The sequence below is a fragment of the Canis aureus genome, chromosome 25, assembly GCF_053574225.1.
Source record: "Canis aureus isolate CA01 chromosome 25, VMU_Caureus_v.1.0, whole genome shotgun sequence".
Classification (NCBI taxonomy): Eukaryota; Metazoa; Chordata; class Mammalia; order Carnivora; family Canidae; genus Canis; species Canis aureus.
The window spans coordinates 15547640-15571789 of record NC_135635.1 but is presented as its reverse complement, the minus strand read 5'-3'; the positions used below and the strand labels follow the sequence as shown (position 1 = coordinate 15571789).

Below are 24150 nucleotides of genomic sequence, written 5' to 3'. Positions count from 1 at the left end.
TCTTTTCGTACATCCACAAAGATGCCTTGCATCATGTCTGAAAGAGGCCATATTGTATTAATTTAATAACTAATTTGATATTTATTGTTTTCAATATTTGTTATTCAGAATCTGGAAATCAAATGATTTCCTTTAGAGAAAGTCCAAATAATCTGAATTAGGATTTGTCTTAGAACATTTTGTGAAGGCCGGGGCACCCAGGTGGCTCAGTTGGATCAATATCCAACTCTTGATTTAGGGTCAGGGGGTGATCTCAGGGTTGTGGAATGGAGCCCATTGTTAGGCTCCCCACTCAGTAAGGAGTCTGCCCATCTCCTTCTCCCTCTGCCACTTCCCTTGCTCACACTCTCTTTAAAATACATTTTTCAAAATAAAATTAAATTGAAAAAAAGAACATTATGTGAAGGCTAGACTGCAAAATGCAGGTTTTATCTCTAAGTTATAGAGCCAGTCTCTATATAGCTTTGTCAAATTGTATAATATAGAACAAGCAATAATCGATTTAATATGCATCTGGATATTGGATAGACACCTTAAACATACGTGGTCAAAATCCTGTTCCACCTAATGCCCATCTTGATTTCCCTTCTTGATTTTGCATCCTATTTAATCTTCCTTCTTGGAAGATTACATATTTCCACTCACTAGTATGACACTTGCAGTGTCTTCCTGTGGCAGGATTATACTTTTCCACCCAATTTATTTAGCAATAAAATGAAAGCATAAATTGACCTTTGCCAGTCCAAGAAGCCACCAATCCTCTTGTTCTCCTTCCTCTGTCACAAGAAAGTCGTGACCTAAGTAATGGCCATTCCTTCCTCTGGATGCCTGAGTGAAGAAGATACTAATTTTCTCCCATTAGTTTATTTAAAAGATCTATAATTTGTCTAAATAAAATACTATAATGCTCTATTCTGGATGTTATAATATATGTAGCTATAATATACATGAAAATAATAGCACAAATAATAGAGGATGAGATAAATGGAACAATATAACCACCAAATTCTTATATTCGATCCTTACATTTGATGTGTAATAATACAATAGCAAATCTACAGACTCTGATAAGTTAAAGATACATATATATTGCAATCTATAGAGCAACCATTCAAAAAATAAGGCAAAGAATACAGCTAAAGTACCAGTAGAAGAATTAAAATAAAATATGAAAAATTTGATTAATTCAAACGGAGAGAGGAAAGGAGAATACTGAGTAGAAGCCATACACAAAATAATTCATATTCAAAATAATAATAATAATTCATACTGCATGACTGCATTTATATGAGGTGATATAAATGAAAATACTAAACAGTGGTTGAAAAAAATCATTAAATGTGTTGCTCCTTTGTGAGAGCAGAGCCAGAGGAAAATTTCTGGAAAATGATGAAAATATTCTATATGCCTCTATGAGTACAGGGTACATGGGTACATGCATTTGTCGAAGTCATTCGACGTGCACTTAAGATTAGTGCATTTCACTGAATTGAAACTTGATACTTCAAAAAAGAACTATAAACAATACCGAACTGCAGTCAATAGCTTTTCATTTTGCGGTGATTAACAGTTTGGAATTAACAACTTGGTTGTTAATTTGTTGGTATTTTCTCTGCTGTCTGGGCTTGAGCAAATGCAAAAACAATGGGATTAATAAGAGCCAAGTTTCTCATTATCAGAGAAGATAGTTAGGAACATAGAAAGAGGTCTGACAGACTGCAGGTACACTACCTAGATACCCCTTTAAGAAAAAAATTAGCTACCCAGAAATGATGGATGTTACCAGTAGCCAGCCTTGCTGCAGAGAGCCACCTTGCTTGAAGTCACTCCTTTTTCCAAGTAGACCATATACAGTGACTGATGGAGGTGAGTGTCTGAAGGCTAATCATCTTGATCTGATGGGGACAATTTTCACAGACAGCATTTGCTCCAGAGGTCCTCTCTGTGTTGATTGGCATCATTGCCTGAGGCATCACAACTGGACTTCTCCTTTTATTCAAACTTACACAGGAGCCTTCCTTTTCACAGTTGTGGATTCTTAAAAAAATATTGTGTACCCAGTAGTAATGAAATCACTTAGAGGACAGATCGCGATTTCTAAAAAACAGTTTATAATAAGAGGAGCCAGGTCTCTGCAGAGAAATAGCTGACTCCAGGGTTGTGGTAGGAAAAGTATAAGATGAGCTTAGAACATCTTACAGCAGAAATATAGGATGTGCTTAAGTGATGGTGGGGCCACTGCAAAAGAACAAAGGAACTTTGAAGGAATTTGAAGGAATTTTCACTAGAATATTAAAATATATAATAATAATTATATATATTGAATGAAATAAGATTCTGTGGGTCAAGTGGATCATAAATAAAGGAGACAGATGGGAAACTATAAAATAGAATGAAAACTTATAAACATAGAAGAATTACTGGTGGAGTTAGAAAATCATCAATGGATCCTAAAAGTAGTAGGTTGAAATTTTGATGAGGAATATAATATGTATATAGTTTCAATGTATTTCCCCGCTAAATATATATATATTTATTTATTTATTCATTTATTCATGAGACAGAGAGAGGCAGAGACACAGGCAGAGGGAGAAGCAGGCTCCATGCAGGGAGCCCGACTGGGACTCTATCCTGGGTCTCCAGGATCAGGCCCTGGACTGAAGGCGTCGCTAAACCGCTGAGTCACCCGCGGTGCCCTCTCCACTAGATATTAATTAAAGACAGGAAAGCAGTTATTTTAGTTTGGAGAGACCAAGTGTACACCACCTCAACCAAGTAATCAAAATTAATATCATGAATATTGAGACTAACTGAAAGAAGCATGTTCATGTAATGTGATGACCTGAGAAGGACAAATGTTACTTTTATTTATATTTTTCCCCAAAGTGTATAATCTGAATTTAGTCATGTGGAATCATGAAACAAATTCAAATTGACAGGAGTTCTACAAAACCAACTGAACTATAGTCTTCAAAATACTAAGGTTAAGAAAGATAAAAAAAAAGGCAGAGAAACTTTCCAATTAAATGAAACTAAAGAAATATGGCAGCTAAATGTAATGCATGAGAAAAAATCGTCATAAATAATAGGTGAAATTTGATTATGGAATGTGGATTAAGAATATACTGTATCATTTTAAAGTTCCTAAATTTGAAATTACACTAAAGTCCCTTTCCCTCAGGAAATACAATCTGAATTATTTAGGGTTATTGGGGCACAATGTCCAGAAAATAAATGAATAAATATACACTCTCTGTATGTATGTGTCTATAGACATTATAGAAAGAATGAGACAGTAAATGTGCCAAATTTTCCAATTGGTAAATTTGGTAAATAGTATAATAAAGTTTATATAAAAATAAAATGTTATGAATATAAATTTTCATTTATTTAAAATGTTTCCATATTCCAATAGTTAACATAATTTTCTCTTTTTTTGTTAACATAATTTTCATATTAACTGAATACTCATCATGTGGGATTCCAATACATTGTTTTCTCCTTCCTTCCTTTTGTTTTGTCAACCACTGCCTCATGTACCTTATGGTTATCCCTCTAATTACCTAATTACAGTATTGTGATACAGAAATTACCATTCACATTTTACAGGTGAGAAAATTTACATTTAGAAAGGTTTGTCCAACTTGAAACATCTAGCATATGGTATAGGGAAATACAAACCCGTGTCTAATTAAAAACTTCAGGGTGATGAGCACTGGGTGTTATGTGCAACTGATGAATTATTGAAAACTATATCTGAAACTAATGATGTACTATATGGTGGCTAAGTGAATTTAAATTAAAAAAATCAGTTTTACAATTATGCCATGGTAAGGATATGATTGCCATGGATGAATATGCCACAGGGGGGATAAAAAACAAAACAAAAACAAAACAAACAAACAAAAAAAACCTTCTTACTCTTACCCTCCAAAATGACTTTGGAATAAACTGAATCTTCTGCCTTTGAAGATATCTTTTCCATTCAGCCATAAGTACTAGTTCCAAACTTGGTGCTACACCTCAAGAAATCCTTCCATTAGCCCATTTGATTTCATTTAAATTTAATTGTAAAATTTATTTTTAACTTTCGTGTTTTGAAATAATCACATTCTTACAGAAAAAAAATACAAGTATGAAGAATATTTTTTTCTAAACTATTTGCAAGAAAGCTGCCAAGATAATTATTATAGTTATTAGACATAAGATACTCATCTTTGTCAGGAATATCACAGAACTGATGCTGTGCTCTTCTCATTGCATTCTATCAGGTGCATATGATTTTAATTCTGCTCCATTAATGGTGATGTTCAGTTTGGTCATTTGAATACAATGGTGTCCACCATGCTTCTCCACTTAAAATCACTCTTTTTTCTCTTTGAAATTATTAAGTTTATTGGGGGCAACAACTTTGAAGTTAAGTTAAAATCCTATTCTTCGTCAAACTCCCCTTTCTTCTTTTATTAATTCATAAATATATGGGTATCTGGTTTCCTATTTTATTTCATGAGTCATCATGCATTACTATCATTATATATTTTGATGCTAAAGTTATCTTTTGTGGGTAGAAGGAGCCCATTCCAGCTAGCTTGTCTTTTCTTTTGATATAAAGCATTAATTCTTTAGCATATTTGCTTTCTGACATATTCCTGGTTCATCTTGTACTTCTCTTCTTCAGTCCTAGAATTGGCCATTATTTAAGAAGTCTTGCTTCCTTTTATGAAAGAATTCCATATGGTAACCCACATCTGAGTATTAGATATGCACATTGTTATTTGTTAGGGGTCATTACTCCCAAGCCTTTTATGTAGACAAAGCTAGGAAATATATGTATGTACACATCTATGAATGTATATATTCACAGACACATTTACACTCCATAGTGATTTTTATTGTCATTAGTATTGGTGAAAACCATTAATTTATACTGATTCCTTCCATTACAATCCATCACAAAAGGGTTCACTCTATTTTTCTTCTGTTTCAGATTTAAATTCCTTTTTCTGACAGTGAGAACCCTGGTTTATATATTCTTTGCAATACTTATTTAACCAGTTCCCTTGTAGGTAACCAATCTTCCATCTTCATTATCACCTTGTCCTCCATGCAGATGTCCTCCTCACCCCACTTAGGTTTCAACACCTGTGTCTTTACACTCCAGTGCAGACCCTTTCCTCATCATATTTGGAGTCTGACATTCTGTGCTTGGTTACCCCCGTGCGTAGATGCTCTCCTCACCCTGCCTAGACTCCACCACCCCATTCCAGTCTGTGCAGATGTCCTACTTACCGTGGTTAGTCTCTGACACTGCATGAAAACCGCCTCTTTGAGGATATGCCCTTATGAACCCACATAGACTTTAACAGGCTGTCCCTCTGCATGGAGTTCTGACGCCTCATACTGAGTTCCCCTATCCATACTCTCCTCTCTCCATGTGGGCTCAACATACCTTGCTAGGCCGTACTTGTCACAGTGACACCACATCATCCCATTAGGGAAACTCTTGTTTTACTACCTTTTCAATCAGCTGGTATTCTAACACTCTATTTATGAACATAATCCTCAATATATTTGGTCTCTGAGACTTTATTCTAAGCAGCCTTCATATGCAGACATCCTATTCACCCTGCTTGGACTTTTCTTGCCTCTCTAAGTCTTTGATACCCTGTACGAGGGTCTATCCTAAGCCTGTCTTCCTCATTGTGCTTGGGCTCAGACATCCTGTTCTGAGCAACCTTGATTCTCCTCCCTCTTCAACCCCTACAAACGTCTGCTGTGCACTGTCTCCTGTAATGATTTTAAGAATGAATTATTTAGAAAGGAAAGAGAAGGGGAAGGAAAGCAAGTGAAGGGAAGAGGGGGAAATCAGAGGGTGAAAAAAGAGCAAGAGGAAGAAGAGAAATAATTCCAATATATTTTAAAGTATTAATAAAGATTTTCATACTCAAAAATATGTCAAAGTATTGTTACCATTTTCAAACCATGGGTTAAAATAATAAAGGTTTGTAACTAAAAATCTTTAAAAGCTAAATGGAATAAATCTTTATATTTCTAAATCTAATTCCTGGAGGTTTCTACCAGTATACATAAGCTGGACTCTCTTGCCCAATTCCACACTTAAAGCAGCTTCTTCCAACCCTTCTAAGCTCAGTTCCATTTCCTGGCATCTTGCCATTCTCCATGAAAAGAATGAAAAGAGAAGACATTCTCTCTCTCTCTCTCCCCCCCTCCCCTTTTTCCTAAAGAACAGGCCCTAGGCAGGTTGCCACCCTTACACCAAGGTGGAAAGAAAAGGATGAGAAAAATATCTCCTAGTTTTTCCCCATACAATAAAAGGCTCTGGGCACTTTTCTTCTGTGGCTGTTGGGAAACAAGCTGAAGCAAGAGTCAAATCCACATACGTAGCTACTAGAGGCCAAGTGACCTTGTTTACCCTGAAAGACTTGAAATTTGACTAAATGATTTCCTAACTTCTTTCTCATGGGTTTGATGCAATAGAAAGATTTATTTCCTCTCAGAGACTCAAAGTAGATAGCAAGTGCCAGAACTTAGAGAACTCAGTCTCCAAATTGTATGAGCCAGATTCTTCTATGCCTTCTTGAGAGTAAGTAATCATATCATATATGTAACAGAAATAATATTATTAGGGTTCTATTAAAATATACTCTCATAAAGGAAAACATGGTTTATAGAGTGCTTGAACGTGAAGAAAGTTGATATAAACCATTTATTTTGTCTAATATAAATGTGCTCTTGAATGCACATCAGTAACCACAGTAAAGGAAATTTTATACCATAATTAATTTTTATCTTTCTCTCTCAAAATGTATTTGCCTTTGATGAGTAAACGCTTCTGTTTTCAACATCAAATTTTAATACCTTGAAGTATATGTTTGCCTATACTATATGTATGTATATATATAGAGAGAGAGAGAAAGAGCTGAGTCCAAAAATATGAAAAAATGCAAAATTATTTTCTGAACAATCATAGTTTCATAAACGCTACTTTATTCCTTTAATAAAAATGTTTTGTAAGTAATGATCATCTACTTATTTGTAGTGTACATAAATCTGAATGTTAAATTATTTGATTCAGTAAAAGTAAGGTATTGAATTGTCATGAATTTTTTTAAAGATTTTATATTTTTTATTTAGAGAGAGAGTGAGAGAGAGAAAGACCATGATCAGTTGGGAGGGATTGAGGGAGAGAAGGAGCAGACTCCTTACTGAGCAGGGAGCCTGATATGGGACTCAGACCCAGGACCCTGAGATCATGGCCTGATCTGAAGGTAGACACTTAACCCCCTAAACCACCCAGGGGCCAAACTGTCATGGAATTTTAGGTTTAGCCAAATCTTGGAGATCCAATTCTAGCCATTCAAAAAGCAAACCTCAAACAGAGTAAATCATAGCATTTTTCATCATGGGTCTACTTTGTATCTTCTGATGTCTTTTATTTATTTATTTATTTATTTATTTATTTATTTATTTATTTATTTGAGAGAGAGAGTATGTGAGCAGGGGAAGGGGCAGAAGGAGGAGGAAAGAAAGGAAATCTCCAGCAGACTCTCCACTGAGCATGGGGTTTGAGGTCATGACCTGAACGAAATTAGGAGTCGGAGCTTAACCAACTGAGCCACCCAGACACCCCAAAGCTCTTGATGTCTTTAAGTAAGTTCTTGAAATAACTGCTTGCTTAAATGAGAAACTGAATGTGTCCTTATTCACAGATAAGTGCATAGATTCTCCTCTGTCTTACTTGAGTAAATATGACATTTGACAGTAATCCTCATCCAAATAACACCACCACAAGATTATGACTATATATTGATATTAATCATTAATAGTGGAGAAAGACAGTAACAAATTTTTATTAAAGTTGAAGTCACATTTCACAGATCTTTCTCTCTTTTCAAAGCAAGTCAGGAAAACTCTAATCCTGAGATTAAGTGATAGTTCATCAGAGAAAGGTATCTCCTGTCTCTGGGTTGAAGTTTGAAAGCTTGTTGAGAAAAAGGACCTTTACTTTCTACATAGGGCAAGATATAAATCAGATGCTGAATAGTAAATGAATAAGTTGGATGAAGAACTCATGATCTAGAAACTGTAATCTTGGGTTGTCTTTGTATTTTTATGGGAATGTGACAGTAGACTGAGGTTGTTGCCACTAGCCACTGTCCTTTTCTGCCTTTTGTTTATTTGTTTTTTTATTGTCCAGTGCTTTAACACATTTGGAAGTTAAAGGCTGTGTTCTAACATGTGCAGTCAGGGCCAAGGATTGATTATTGAATAAATAATTTGATTGTAGATGTGGTACATTCTGGCATAAAGAGCACATTGAGACTCTTTAGGATAATATAGCCTACAGACTACATCTGCACAGCCTATGCAATGTATGAATACAGAACAGGGAAGATTTCCCAGATGTCTTAGGGAGTAATTCTGCCAAACTCTAAAACCGGCTACGTGGGTTATTTTACAATTACACAACTCAAAATGAAAATAAATTCACAAGATACAAAACAATGACCTTCCTTTCTCCTTGTTTCTTCCTTTCTCCTTATTTTCTATTGAGAAGAAAGTTGGGCAGTTACATATATATATATATACCTTGCCTTTTATTATTCTTGTGACAACCTTAGTATATTAGTAGACAAGTCTCTCTCAGTGACAAAGTATGGAAACCGGAATAAATACAATTTGGGAGAGGTGGGAGATGATGACATCTTTTATAAGAAATAATAGGAAATTCAAGATATAAGGTGACTCAAGACTCCATGAACTCAAATAATATCATCAGATCTTTCTCTTCCTCTCTTTCAGCTTCCATTCCTCATTCCCTCCTGAAGTTTCTTAAGTCTGTTTTTGCCTGGGTGTTTCCTTCATTCTTTACCACAATATGTGGGCTTCCCCCAGGCAGTTTGAACAAAGTAAGTGGAGCCACAGAAAACAGGATAATAGAACCACCAAATTTATCAGTCCTAAGGGAAAGAAAATATCTCTTTCCCAACACCCGACTGAAAGTTCTACAGGTGTCTGAGAGAATTCTATGCTTCATAGGTTTATTTTTGGGCCAGTCATTGTGGAAAGGAGAATGCAGAATATTTAAATGCACAAACCATCTTCCATTACCAAGGAGTTAAATTTGCAGTGAGGAAGGACAGTTTCCACAAATCAAGTTGTAGGCTGTTGCCAAAACAGAGTGGGAAGATAAAAACAGGAATCTATAACTACATTCCTCCCATTAGTTGCCCACTCTTTTTCCATTCACATAATTCCACAAAGGTTCTTTTCTTATATTAAAAAAATACAAAAAGAAAGCCAACCCAGTCTTCTCTCCAATGAGAAAAAAGCCATATTCCATTATAGCTTCCAGAAGCATATCCAGGATATTTGGAAGATAGTTTCCTTTCCTTGAGACCCAGATGGTCTTGCTATAACCAATTATAAAAATATCAATTTATCTACCCCTGATATCTGCAGCAATTAGTGGTAACAAACCCCACAGAATATCCTTAATAAAATCCCTTCTGTGCAACTGGACAGAGATGGTGTAAGGAAATATGGCACTGAAGCCAGTCCTGTGGTCTCTTTTTGTTGCAGCCATAGTTTTGCCTCCTATTGGACCTTATCCGTTGTCCTCTACATTTACCTGTGAGAGGAATGTTGAAAAAGACTCTTCTGCTGAGGTCTGCCCAGTCTTAGTATTCTGTTGCTTTTTAGGGTAGATTCTGAAGCCTAGTTACTGACTTAGGAATTAGAGAGTGAAAGCCTTCTAATTGCCTGAGTGGAAATTCTCTATGACTTTCTTTCCTAATCCAAAGTGAGATGAAGGGACATGAGTCATTCATGAATGACAAAGGTCCACTCAATTCTTCATATTTTCTCCCCACTGCATTTTGAGATGCAATCTTCATTGCCCTGGATCCTTGCATAATTTCTATGAACCCAGCTTTCTGCTGACTCATGTTCAACATGTAAGATCATCAAGAAATGAATCTTTACTTAATAAGCTCCTGATCCTTGGGAGATTGTTTCTTTTTATGGCATAACCTAGGCTATTGTAACTGATATGAAGTGTGTTAATATAAAAAAAGAGGGTGATCACGTTAAGAGGACAAAATTAAACCTGTCCATAAAAAAAGTAATTCATGAATTCAACTTTACTGAAATTTAAAGACTTCTGTTCTCTGATAGACACTATTAGGAGAAAGAAAAGACAAATTACAGACCAGAAGAAATTTGTAATTCCTATATCTGATAAATAACTTGTATCTGAAATATAGAGAGAACTCTCAAAATTCAATGATAAGAAAACAACCCAATATAAAAATGGTTAAAGATGTAAGTAGATATATCATCAAAGAAGATACATAGACAGCAAGTGAACACATAAAAGAATGCTCAATATCTTAGCCAATAGGAAAATTGAAATTATAACAAAATGAGAACATCATATCTTTAATAGAATGGCTAAAATTAAAAAGAAAACTTGCCATGCCAAGCATTGGTGAGGAGGTAGAGGAGTCTCACTTCTAGGTATATTTAACCAAGAAAAATGAAATCATATTTCCATAAAAAGACTCAAGTGTGAATGTTCATGGCAGCTCTATAAAAAATGTTCATGTTGGTCAACCAGTGAACAGACCTTAGAATAACCATACAACAGACTGTCACTTAGCAATTAAAAGAAAGAACAATTGATAACTGCAACAATATGGATTAATTTCAAAATACTTATTCTGACTAAAAGAAACCAGAGCAAACAAAAAAAAAATCACATAATGTGTGATTCCATTTATGTAAAATTCTAGAAAGTGCCAATTATAACAGGATACAGAGCAATGGTTTCCTGGAGACAGGAAGGGTAGGAGCAGACAGGGACAAGCAAGAGATGTCAAAAAGTCATGAGTAAGCTTTTCAAAGTGATGAATATGTTCATTATCTTGAATTTGGTGATGATTTCAATGATATATTCATGCCAAAACTTATCAGTTTGTACACTTTAAACACATGCTGTTTATTATATGTCAATTATGCCTCAGTAAAGATGTTAAAAATTTCATCCAACTATACACTTTTTTAAAGGAGTGAACTTTACTGAATGTAAATTATACCTCAAGAAAAGTATGTCACCTGAACATGAAAGCAATTATATATAAGTAAGGAAAGAGTAATTTAAAATAGTAAAAGAAAAAAAGTGTTTAGAGGTTACCTAATAAAGTTGCTACTTCTGGACCTGGCAAACCACTTCACTGTTAGTCACATTGGCTTTCTGGTATAAAACTTGGTTTACCTGTTCCTAAGGAGTAAACAATGGTCATTTCTTTTATAAAGTGTTTGGATTAAGAAAAACACCCACAAACCAACACATTCTTTATCCTATGTTAAAATAAAAGTACAGATCTCAAAAGTGACCAGAAACTAGAAAAATCAGTTTTGTATCAGTTTTGGATATGCTCATGTTTGCTTCACAAAAGAGGGAAACAAAAACCATTTTCTCTTCCATTTCCAAACATATGCTTTTTAATTCAAAGTGAAATCAATAGTTCATCACTATTCTGAGGACTTATCTGACTGCCAAGCTGATTGGTAGTTTCAACATCCAAGCAATGTCTGGTGAATATATATAAAATAGCTTTGGGTTTTCTAACTAAAAGAAGAAAAAAAAAATAGAATGAGGAAGGATGGATCTTGTGAGGTATTTCCAAATTCACCACAGCTTTGTCATTCAGGTCACAATGCCAACCATAGCTCTTCAATCAAGTCTACTCGACTTAATGGAAATAATGAATTAGACCAATTCCAGGAATCCAGATTTTTTCTGGGTGCCTTTGTGTTGGGGGAATTACCCGGTTTGAACTGAATCAAATTTAAATTAGCCTTATGATAAAAAAAACGTTATGAATTTATTTCCATATTCCAAATAAAATCACATTATTCTTCTTAATTAACAATAATAATTATATTTTACCAGGCTTCAGTGTGAGGGAAAAGAGAATGAGACCATTTGCCGTGTTAACAGTAGAGTGTATGGAAGGAATGCAGCTATAACATGGTCACAGGAAGAAAGGAAATTAGGTGAGCCGATAAAATATCCCTTATCCAGAGTTGACAAAAAGATTTTTATTTTGACCACAAGCTAGATGAAAATACTTATATTCTGATTTTTAAACATAGTAAATACAAGAGTATTGCCTTTATTATCTGTAATAGTCTCGTCATTATACAAATTATAAAATATATACATTTTTGTGTATGTCAGTTATATCTATTTTGTAAAGCACATTTAAATGATCAGAGGCTGAATACTCTGAACTACATCTGAATTACATCTTTAGCAGAATTCTCAAAATTATTGTTTTGGAGCCACTGAAGGTCATAAAAAAATCACAATGAGGCAACTGGAAAAACAGCATTGGAGAACATCTTATCTTGCACTTTAACCCCAATTAATCCTCTTCACTTTCTTTTACTGTACATAATTATGAAACTATTTCCTGACTTCCTTTGACTCTACAATGGTTTCAGTTCATAGACATAATTGAATCTTTCCTTAACTCTAAAAGGTCAATGACAGAGGTTTGCCTTAATATATTTTCAAAAATATAGATCATGGCCAATTGGGAAAGTATTTTCTTTACAAATTACTCCTATGAAGGCACTAGGAAAGGTTTGAAAACTTGCTTCTATTGTTTTTCTAACTCTATGGTATTTTTGTATGCATTAATTTTCCTAGAAGAGTGACTTTAGAATCATATTTTCAATTGTGTCTTCATTGTTGGATGGAGTTCCTAATCCCAATAATATCAAAACTAGCTAGAGCTCTATAGAGATAAGACAGGGAATTTCCTTATCTCTGAAAAACTTGGAATGTACTACAAATTTAGTTCTTTTTGCATTCCCAATGACATAGAAAAGAATAGCACAAAGGAGAAAGAGACCCTTTGCATAACAACATCAAAAGTAGGCAAAGATTTCTAATTTTTTTTTAACTTATTTATGATAGTCACAGAGAGAGAGAGAGAGGCAGAGACATAGGCAGAGGGAGAAGCAGGCTCCATGCACCGGGAGCCTGACGTGGGATTCGATCCCGGGTCTCCAGGATCGCGCCCTGGGCCAAAGGCAGGCGCCAAACCGCTGCGCCACCCAGGGATCCCAGTAGGCAAAGATTTCTGAATATCTTCTCATTTTCCTTCTGTTTCTTAAAACTAGAACCATACTTTAGCATAATGTTGTTAGATACTTATTGAATGATGTTTACAGGCCTGAAATAATCTGGAAAAAGTCTAGTGCTCTAGAACGTTCACCATTTATCATCAATATTTATGGTTCATAATTGCTGTTACTTATTTTCCTTCTTCTTTTTATTATTTTGATTCCATCTTTTTTGTTGAGCATACTAATAGCCAAATAATGCTCACTGAATCCACCACACAGGATTGATTCACTTTATTTTCTCAAGGTCTTGTATGGTGCTGAAAACAAACAAAAAAACATGTATTAATGAATGCTTGGACAACATATTTATAGTTTTCATTTTAGTAGGAATCTCATCTAACTAAATCTTAATGAAATCTTAAGCTGAGGAATCTGTTAAGGAATCATTAACTTCTCAAAGGCAATGTTTTATTTATAATTACATGCAAAATACGAACTCAAATTAAACTGTAAATGATCTTTAAGTTTACTAACTTTACTTCCCCAAAAGAAAAAGTTCCTACTCATAGAATAACCAAGTTGTTTCCAAATAAGTCAAAACTCCCCTTTGGAAATTGGACTTCCCCAAACACCTAGAATCACAGTGGAGTCAAAACAGGGTCTTAAGAACCTATAAGCTTTCTCTACAAAAATGACCAATGTCTTCACAAAAGGGACTTGAGGGGGGCACCCTCCCATAGGAATCTCTTCTGAGAAGAAGCCTAAGACCAGAAACCTCAACATTAGCATTTCACAGTACTCAAGCAAACAGGATTTTTGCTTAGGAGCTGAGGAATCTGTTAAGGAAACACTCCAGAGTATCAAAGGAGGAGGAGAAAACCCATACTTTGGCCGGCTTCTCAGCATCAGCTCTGCTTTTTCATTCTACTTTTTGGCTGCAAAATTCTTCCTACATGAGGGAGGAAAGGAAGAAAGTTACTTATAGAACATTCAGTGCTATGTCTGCTATGATCATAGGTGACTTTCAGGACCTGTTCCTCATGGAGGAGAAAGAGTATAGTCAGAGAGCAGCTGCCCTATGAAAAGGAGCAGCACTTTTTTTGTCACAAACTTTGAAGAAACTTAGCCCAGGTATTGAGGCTGACAGGCTCAACACAGCTACATATTCTACATGCATCTGTACTTTGCTTAAATAGCGAGATGTTGCACAAAGCAATAATGTATTTTATGTATTTATTGCATAAAATGCTCTCTGTTTACTTCCATAAATCACCACTCACTGTGGCTATCCCAGAACTACCACTCACTTAGAACCATTAGATTAGAAGTAGCCATGGCCTTGGACAATTTTTCACAGCAGAACCAGAAAACAAGATACCACAGTCCCCTTGATATTTAAGCATAAGGGCAAGATAGGAAATATTTGGAAGAACATATTTTGTCTCACCTCCACCTAACAGCATTCTCTAAGTGGAGGGAAAGGTTGGAAATGTAGAGAGAGTAAGATGCTGGTATGATCTAGGGATCTCTGTGCCCAGTCCTGACAGAGAGGCCATGGTATCATCTCTAGAAGTGTGTGCACATCTGAGAAGAGAATACTTTTGCTGGACTTTTTGTCTGAGACCATGGGGAGTAGGAGACTTGAAGAAGTTTCCATCCTGCTGGGGATGGCTGTATAGGGAGTCAAGGATAGCCTCATCAAGTTTTCTCCCATATCACCCTTGACATGATATGGGAAAACAATGTAATTTTTCCATGCTCTTGAAAATGTTATGAAAGTGAGGTGAAAAGATCTGTGGACTTTGAAAAGGTTTCTCAATGACTAGAGAGCTGCTGCAGTGTAGAACAAGCAGCCAGAGACCGGCGGGCATATGGACACCTAGTGGATGTCAACAAAGAGAGAGAACTTTGCCCAAGGACCAGATGGGACTGTCAACCTCAACAGATACCAACATAAATACAAAGGATTGCCGTGGAACAGACACCCTATCCACAGCTGCTGCCCCAAGAGTCTCTTAGAATGTACATATTTTGGACAAGAGGCGAAAAGGAGGGCAAATCCAGAACTGATTGATAGTAAAATCTAAAAATTACTGTTTTTGACTTTCTACCAGTAACATAAACCATGTTCTCTGGCACTTCTAGTTTAAAAATATGTATATATCTGGCACAAACACATTTTTTATTACATTGGTGAGTACATGGGAAATGAGTTAATTTCCAAGTACTCCTCCTCCACAAATTAAGATGTTTGTTAATACTTTTGGTGAAGAGATTATGAATCAAGAGAAATTGCTACAAAACCATTGCCAGAAGAGTAAGTTGGTAAGAACACTCAGGACAACAGTTGGTACCATTATATAAAGTTGGACATGTGTGCATCCTATGACTTAGTCCTCTTACAAGAATACATCCCTGGAAAGAGCTTTTTAGAAAATCCATGTAAACATTATTCTTAATAACTCTAAACTGGAAAAAACCAAAATGATGATCATTAAAGCTACACAATTTAGTATTTTTCACATAATAGAATGTTAATATAGCTCATTCTATTCAGTAAAAGGCTTACAACTAGAATATAATCTGTTAACTTCTTAATTCAAATATATAATATTTATGGAAAAGTGTGCAACACATAAATATTCACTCCAATGAATTGTAGCAAAATGAATTCCTGGCCACCCAAATTAAGGAAGAGAATACTGTCAGTACTACAGAATCTCCTTACCCACCCTTGCAAGCATTCCTCCCCAAACATACTATTTTGATAATACCATAGCATAGTTTTGTTAAGGTTTATTTTGATACAGAAGAATATAAACAAAGAACTCCCATATGCCATTAACCTAGATACACTGTCTAAATTTCTGAAAGAGTAATTGCTGGATCAAAGACAAATCCAAATACAGTTTTATCACATAAAGTCAAATTTCCTTCCTTAAGGGTTGCACCAAATTACATTCCTACCAGCAACTTCTGGGAGTCCCGTATCCTAAGCCTTGTGGAATAGAGTATATTGCCTGCTGGTCTTGAATTTTCGGCACTGTGATAGTTGAGAAATGGATCTTAGTGTTGTTTAATTTGCACTAAACCTGAACTTGAACACCATCTTACATGTTTAAGGCCCTTTTTATATCATTTTTTATCATTATTTTCCATGATTTTTTTTTCCTTTGGCCCATTTCTCTCTCAGGTTTCTGATCTTTTTTTCTCTTCAAGTTTTAAGAGTTCTTTTAGGACACCTGGGTGGCTCAGCAGTTGAATCCCTGCCTTCTGTCCAGGGCGTGATCCTGGAGTCCCAGAATCAAGTCCCACATTGGGCTCTCTGCATGAAGCCTGCTTCTCTCTCTGCCTATGTCTCTGTCTCTATCTCTGTCTCTGTCTCTGTCTCTGTCTCTCTCTGTGTGTCTCTCATGAATGAATAAATAAAATATTTTTTTAAATAAGAGTTATTTTATATGAGTTTTAATATTTCTCTATCTCTTTTATATGTTGCACTTATTTACTTCCAGTGTGTCAGTTGTTTTTCAGCTTGGCTTATGGCAGTGTTTTTGCCATGCAGAAGCATTTATTTTTCAATGTAGTTCAATTTAACAAACTTTTTACTAATATCGATTTTGAACCCTTGTTAACCTTTTCCACACCTATCTTTACCCCAGCCCCTCTTATAAAATTTCAGCCTTTTTATTCTGGCTTATATCACTTTTTGATCTGGAGTTTATTCTTATATATGGCGTGAGGTTTATCTATCTGATTTTTTTTTTTATTTTACAAATGGCCATATAGTTATCCAAGTATCACGTATTTAAATGCTCATTTTTACCCTAGTGATTTGCAATGCTAGTTTTAATATGTACTCAATTTCCATATTCTAGGCTATCTTATTTCATTAGACTATGTCTCTTTCCTTATATGAATACCAAACATTTTTAAGCATAAATACCTTATAGTCTACTTCCATATCTGGCAGGACTGTTCCCTCTCATTTATTTTAATTTTCAGAGATTCCTAGCTATTCCTGCATATTTACTTTTATGTGTGGGTTTTATTTTTTTTAAGATTTTATTTATTTGGGCAGCCAGGGTGGCTCAGCAGTTGAGTGTCTGCCTTTGGCTCAGGGTGTGATCCTGGAGTCCAGGGATAGAGTCCCACATCAGGCTCCCTGCATGGAGCCTGCTTCTGCCTCTGACTGTGTCTCTGCCTCTCTCTCTCTCTCTCTCTCTCTCTGTGTGTGTGTGTGTGTGTCTCATGAATAAATAAACAAAATATTAAAATTTTAATAATTTTTATTTCTTTAATAAATAAACAAAATCTTAAAATCCCCATGCGGGGAGCCCGATGTGGGACTCTATCCCTGAACTCCAGGATCACGCCCTGAGCCAAAGGCAGAGGCTCAACCACTGAGCCACCCAGGTGTCCCTATGTGTGGTTTTTAGTATCAGCTTCTCTAACTGTACTAAAAAAAAGTGGACAAATGTCTTTAAGGTGATAATTTTTTTCTAATTATTGCTTTAAAAAATATCCAGTTCGTGGTTGCCAGAGTGGAGGGAGGGAGGGAGAAAGATAGCTGGCCACAAAAGGACAGCACAAGGGATCCTTGTGATGGGACTGTTCAATATCCTATTTGTATAACTTGTAGACACACTAATCTACACATGTGACAAATCAGTTTGATTACTTTATTATTTTTCAGACATGTAATATTCATTTCTATTCTTCCACTCTTAACACAACTTTTTAGTTCTACGATTAAGTATATTAAGTGCATCAGTTCTTTCGCCAGTTCCCTAGCAGTCTGTCTGTTAGGTGAAGTACCTCCTCTACTAGGTATTTAGTAAGGGCTCACAGGTAAAATACCCCTTCAGTTCATGCATGTTCAAGATTGTTTTTCTGTATCTTCGATGCTTGAAACATATCCTGGTTAGATGTAGAGTCTGATTTCCTTTATTTCATTTCTGGAAATTGCCTCATTTTATGTCTGGCATCTTCTACTTAACCTTTTATTTCTGAGTTTTATCTATACTACCACAGGTAATAATTCACTTCATTGAAAGGTATTATTGCATTTTGTGAATGTATCATGTATCATTTTATTCATGGACACCTGATTTGTTTCCAGCTTTGAACTATTATGAATAATGCAGCCTTGTACAATTTTATACATATCTCTTAGTGCCTGTGTTTACACATTTTTTTGGTGTATGACTTCTTTATACAACTTTGCAACTTCTTTGTGATAAAGTATATATATATATATATATATATATATATATATATATATATTCAATTTTAGGAACTGAAAAACTCTTTTTCAACGTATTTGCACACATTGATAGTGGATAACAGCAGTGCACAAGAATTCTCTTTGTTTATATACTTACCAACACCTGTTTTCAGCTTTCTTGTGGGTAGTCAGAGGTCTCTCATGCAGCTTTAATATACATTTTCCTGATTCCTAATGAGAACAAACACTTTTCATACATTTATTGGTCATTCCAATTTCTCTTTGGTGAAAGGTCTGTTAAAATTGCATGCTCATTTTTTTATTAGGTTGATGGTCTTCTTAATTTTGTTTATTTACTTGTAAAAAAGTTTTTATATATTCTACAAAGCAAACTTTTTGTGAGTAATGAACATTTTAAACAGTTCCTCTCATTCTGTGGCTAGTCTTTTCACAATGTTACTGGTGAATAAGATGAACACTAATTCATAATTTCAATTTCAATGTGTTTTATCATTTTTGCACATTAGGACTTTCTTTCTTTCTTTCTTTCTTTCTTTCTTTCTTTCTTTCTTTCTTTCTTTTTTTTGCTTGCTCCTTAGGGATCCTATTTGATATAATGGATTTTTTAAGTATGTGATAAAATATACATAAAATTCATTAGGGCTTCTTTTCAGAGTATCTGTTCCTACTAAAATGATAAAGGTGTTCTTCTTTTTGATAGATCCTGCCACAGGTTTATTTGTACAAATAGCACAGGAGGACACCAGACCCATGCAGACAGAGGGCCAGGGGTCATACCTGTCTTCTGTCCTCACATTGGCAGGCAGAAACCTCTACACTGGAGCCTTTGTGGAGGCCTGGCACCTTTGGGACCTGCGCTGCAGGAGTAGGAGCAGGAGCAGGAGCCAGGGTCGCAACTGCAGCCTGGGCCTTGGTTTGAGCCTTGGCCTTGGCCTTTGGCCAGCAGAGCCTGAGACCTTTGGCAATGTGGGCACGAGCATGTTTCCTGAGCTTGGGGTGAGCGATGTAGGCAAGTCGATTGAGCTTGCGGCTGCCTCCCTTTGGGATCTTGGGCCTAAACTCCTTGGGATTGACAAAGGCCTTGATAGCCTCAGCACCTGGAGGCATGGCCTTGGCATTGTTGGCCTGCTTCTTCTTCAGGCCCTTTTTGTTGTGCTTCTTGGCAAAGCACAAGTTCCTCAGGAACTTGGGGTCTACCCCCTTAAGAAATTCCTATCTTTGTGACCAGGATTTCTTGTGACTGTATGTACGTGGTGTGGTTCTTGGACTTGGCCATGTCTGCACCAAAGCCCATGGCTCTGCAAGCACCTCAGACAGGAAGAGAAAAAGAGAGGAGTGTTCTATTATTATACTCTAGAAGCTTTATTGTTTTGCCTTTAACATTTGATCTACTTGGAAATGATTTTTTTTATTATGGTTGAATGGTCAAAATTTATTTACCTTTCATGGATATTTGAATATTCTAGAATGATGTGTTAAAAAATTACTCATTTCTCAATGCTCTGCAGACAACCATTGACTAAAACAAGTGGCCACAAATGTGCGAGTCTCATTGTGTAATCTCTTTCCATTTTTAAATTTTTCCACCATTACCATACAGAACAGAGAGAAAAAATTCTATTATTTACAAAATGCAAAGCGATAAGTAGTACTCAAATTCCTACACGTATTTATTGAAACATGTACTACCTTATTTAATACATGCATAATGAAAGAATGAGTCCTGAGTAATCTGCCACCATGATCATTTATTCAAAAAATACTTTTTAAACCAAATCTTCAATACTGAAACAAACTCAGCTTACTCAACAGGTATTATCTTTTTTACATATACATGGATTCAATTTGTTCATATATTGTTTAGGAATTTTTTCCTCTGATTTTGGTAAAATTTGCCTATAATTATCCTTCTTCTAGTGTCATTGTCAGGTTTTGATGTCACAGTTAAGTTGGCCTCATTAGATGATTAAAAAGTGTTATTTTTCAAATTTATGCTCTGGAAATTGATGCCATATCTTTTTTGATGGCTTTCTTTTTTATATTTTAATTTCAGTATAATTAACATGCAGTGTTATATTAGTATCAGGTGCACAATACAGTGATTCAACAATTCTATACATTACTCAGTGCTCATCAAGATAAATGTAATCTTAATCCCCTTCACCTGTTTCATTCATCCCCCAACCCACCTTCCCTCTGGTATAGCCATGTTTGTTTTCTATTCTTAAGAGTCTGGGGTTTTTTTTTTTTTGTTTTTTTTTTGGTTTCTCCTTGTTTCTTTATTTTGTTTCTTAAATTTCACATAAGAGTGAAATCATATAGTATTTGTCTAGTATTTGTCTTTCTCTGACAGACTTGTTTCATTTAGCATTATACCCTCCAGATCCATCTGTGTTGTTGCAAATAGCAAGATTTCATTCTTTTTTATGGCTGAGTAATATCATTATATATCATTATATATATACGCACATCTCTTCTTTATCCATTTATCTAGTGATGGACACTTGGGTCGCTTCCATAATTTGGTTATTGTAAATGAATCTACAATAAATATAGGGGTACATATATCCTTTTGAATTAGTTTATACTTTGAGTAAATACCCAGTAGTGGAATTACTAGAACATTCAGGAATTCCTTTCTAATTTTTCAAGGAACCTCCATACTGTTTTCCACAGTGGCTGCACCAGTATACATTGTCACCAACAACACACAAGTGTTCCTTTTTGTCCACATACTCACCAACACTTGCTATTTCTACTGTTTTTTATTTTAGCCATTCTGACAGGTATGAGGTGATATCTCATTGTGGTTTTGTTTTGTATTTCCCTGATGATGGGTGATGTTGAGCATCTTTCCATGTATCTATTGACCATCTGTATGTATTTGGAGAAATGTCTGGTCATGTCTTCTGTCCATTTTTTTAATTGGATTATTTGGTTTTTGGATGTGGGGTTGTTTAAGTAGTCTTGTTGATCCACTCTTTTCCTATCCAGAAGCTTTTTATTTTGATGTTGCCCCAATAATTTATCTTTTGCTTTTGTTACCCTTGGCTCATCAGACATATCTAGAAAAATGATGCTATAGCCAAAAGAAATTCAAAGAAATTACTATCTGTTCTCTCTTCTATGACTTTTATAGATTCAGGTCTCATATTTAGGTATTTAATCCACTTTGAGCTTATTTTTGTATGTGATAATATACATGGTCCATTTTCATTCTTTTGCACGTAGTTGTCCAGTTTTCCCAGCACCATTTGTTGAAGAGACTATCTTTCTCCTATTGCATGTTCTTGCCTCCTTTGTCAAAGATTAATTGACCATATGATTGTAGGTTTATTTCTGAACGTTCAATTCTGTTCCATTTATCCATGTACCTATTTTTATGCCAGTATCATTCTGTTTTTATTACTACAGCTTTGTCGTATATCTTGAAATCTGAGATTATGATACCTCCTGTTTTGTTCTTTTTCAAATCACTGTGGCTATTCAGAGTCTTTTGGGGTTCCATACAAATTTTAGGCTTATTTATTCCAGTTCTGTGAAAAATGCCTTTGGTAGTTTGAAAGAGATTGCATTAAATCTGAGAATTGTTTTGGGTAGTATGGGCATTGTAACATTTGTTCTTTCTATCCATGAACATGGATATCTTTCCATTTGTTTGTGTCATCTTTGATTCCTTTCAGCAATGTTTTACAGTTTTTGGAATATAAGTCTTTTATCTCCTTGGATAAATTTATTTCTAGATATTTTATTATTTTGTGTAATTGTAAATGGGATTGCTTTTTTAATTTTTATTTCTGCTTCTTCATTATTAGTGTATAGAATTGCAACGTATTTCTGTATATTGACTTTGTATCCTGTGACCTTATTGAATGTATTTATCAGTTCTAGTAGATTTTGGTGAAGTCTTTAGATTTTTCTTTATATAGTATCATGTCATCTTCTAATAGTGAAAGTTTTACTTCTTCATAACAGATTTGGATGCTTTTTCTTTTTCTTGTCTGACTGCTGTGGCTAGGACTTCCAGTGCTGTATTGAATAAAAGCAGTGAGAGTGGATTTTTTTTTTTTCTAATTTTAGGGGAAAAGCTCTCAGTTTTTCACCATTAAGTATGATACTAGTTGTGGGTTTCTCATATATGGCCTTTATTATGTTAAGGTATATTCCCTCTAAACCTATTTTGTTGAGAATTTTTATCATGAATGGATGTTATACTTTGTTAAATGTTTTTTCTGCATCTGCTGAATGATCACTTAGTTTTTGTCCTTTCTCTTGTTGATGTGATGTATCATATTGATTGATTTGTGACTATTGCATCCCTGAAATAAATCACACTTGATCTTGGAGAATGAAATTTTTTTTTTTGAGAATGAAATTTTTAACATATTGTTGGATTCAGTTTGCTAATATTTTTTTTTGAGGATTTTTACATCTATGTTCATCAGAGATACTGCCCATAGTCCTTTTTTGTGGTGTCTTTATCTGGTTTTGGTATGAGAGTAATACATGCCTCATAGAATTAATTAGGGAACTTCTCTTCCTCTTTTATTTTTTGGGAAAGTTTAAGAAGACTAAATGTTAATTCTCCTTTAAATGTTTGGTAGAATTCACCTGTGAGCTGTGTGGTCTGGGAGTTTTTTGATTACAGATTCAATTTCATTGGTGGTTATTGGTCTACTCAAATTTTCTATTTTTTCTATTTTCTCCTCTGGGAGATTATATTTTTCTAGGAATATATCCATTTTGTCTAGGTTCTCCAATTGCTGGCATATAAGTTTTTCATAAAATTTGCTTATAATCCTTTGTATTTCTGTGGTCTATTGTTAGTTCTCCTCTTTCATTTCTAATTTTGTTTATATGGGTCCTCTCTTTTTTATTTTTACTTTTTGATGAGTCTGCCTAAAGGTTTATCAATTTTCTTGATCTTTTCAAAGAACCAACTCCTCGTTTCATCGATCTATTCTAAAGTTTTTGTTTTTGTTTTTGTTTCTATTTCCTTTATTTCTGCACTAACATTTATTATTTACTTCCTTCTACTGGTTTGGGACTTTTTGTCCTTCTTTTTCTTCTTTAACTATAAGGTTAGGTTGTTTATTTGAGGGTTTTGGGAGGTTTGGGGAGGTTTTATTGTTTTGGTTTGTTTTTTTTTTTTGCTTCCTGAAGTAGGCCTGTATTGTTATAAACTTACCTCTTAGAACAGCTTTTGTAATATCTCAAAGATTTTTGGACCATTGTGTTTCTATTTTCATTTGTCTCCATGTATTTTTTGTTTTCCTCTTTGATTTCTTGGTTGGCTCATTCATCATATAGTAGCATGTTGTTTATTCTCCATGTATTTTTGTCTTTTCTGACTTTTTATTGTGATTGGTTTCTAGTTTCATAGTGTTGTGGTCAGGAAGATGCATTGTATGACTTCAATATTTTAATTTGTGGTGACTTGTTTTGTGGCCTAACATGTGATTTATTCTGGAGAATGTTCCATGTGCACTTGAAAAGAATGTTATTCCTCTGTTTTAGGATGGAATGTTTTAACTATATCTATCAGAACCATGTGGTCCAAGTGTCATTCAAAGCCATTGTTTCCTGGTTGATTTTCTGTTTAAATGATCTATCCATTCATGCAAGTAGATGTTAAAACCTGCTGCTATTATTGTGTTACTATCAATGATTTCTTTTGTGTTTGTTATTACTGCTTTATATATTTGAGTGCTCTGAGTTGGGTACATAAATATTTACAATTGTTA

At 34.9% G+C, this 24150-nt stretch overlaps 2 long non-coding RNA genes across 2 annotated transcripts in view; one reads left to right on the top strand and one right to left on the bottom strand.

The window, feature by feature from the left end:
• Nucleotides 1–6526: 6526 nt before the first annotated feature.
• LOC144297009 (uncharacterized) overlaps nt 6527–24150 on the top strand; it is a 79501-nt gene continuing 61877 nt past the window's right edge. The window contains exon 1 of the long non-coding RNA XR_013364018.1: nt 6527–6604. This is a non-coding gene — a long non-coding RNA (uncharacterized LOC144297009). The remainder of the gene's footprint in view (nt 6605–24150) is intronic.
• LOC144297008 (uncharacterized) overlaps nt 13015–24150 on the bottom strand; it is a 91465-nt gene continuing 80329 nt past the window's right edge. The window contains exons 2-3 of the long non-coding RNA XR_013364017.1: nt 14048–14110; nt 13015–13478 (exon numbers count right to left, since the gene is read on the bottom strand). This is a non-coding gene — a long non-coding RNA (uncharacterized LOC144297008). The remainder of the gene's footprint in view (nt 13479–14047; nt 14111–24150) is intronic.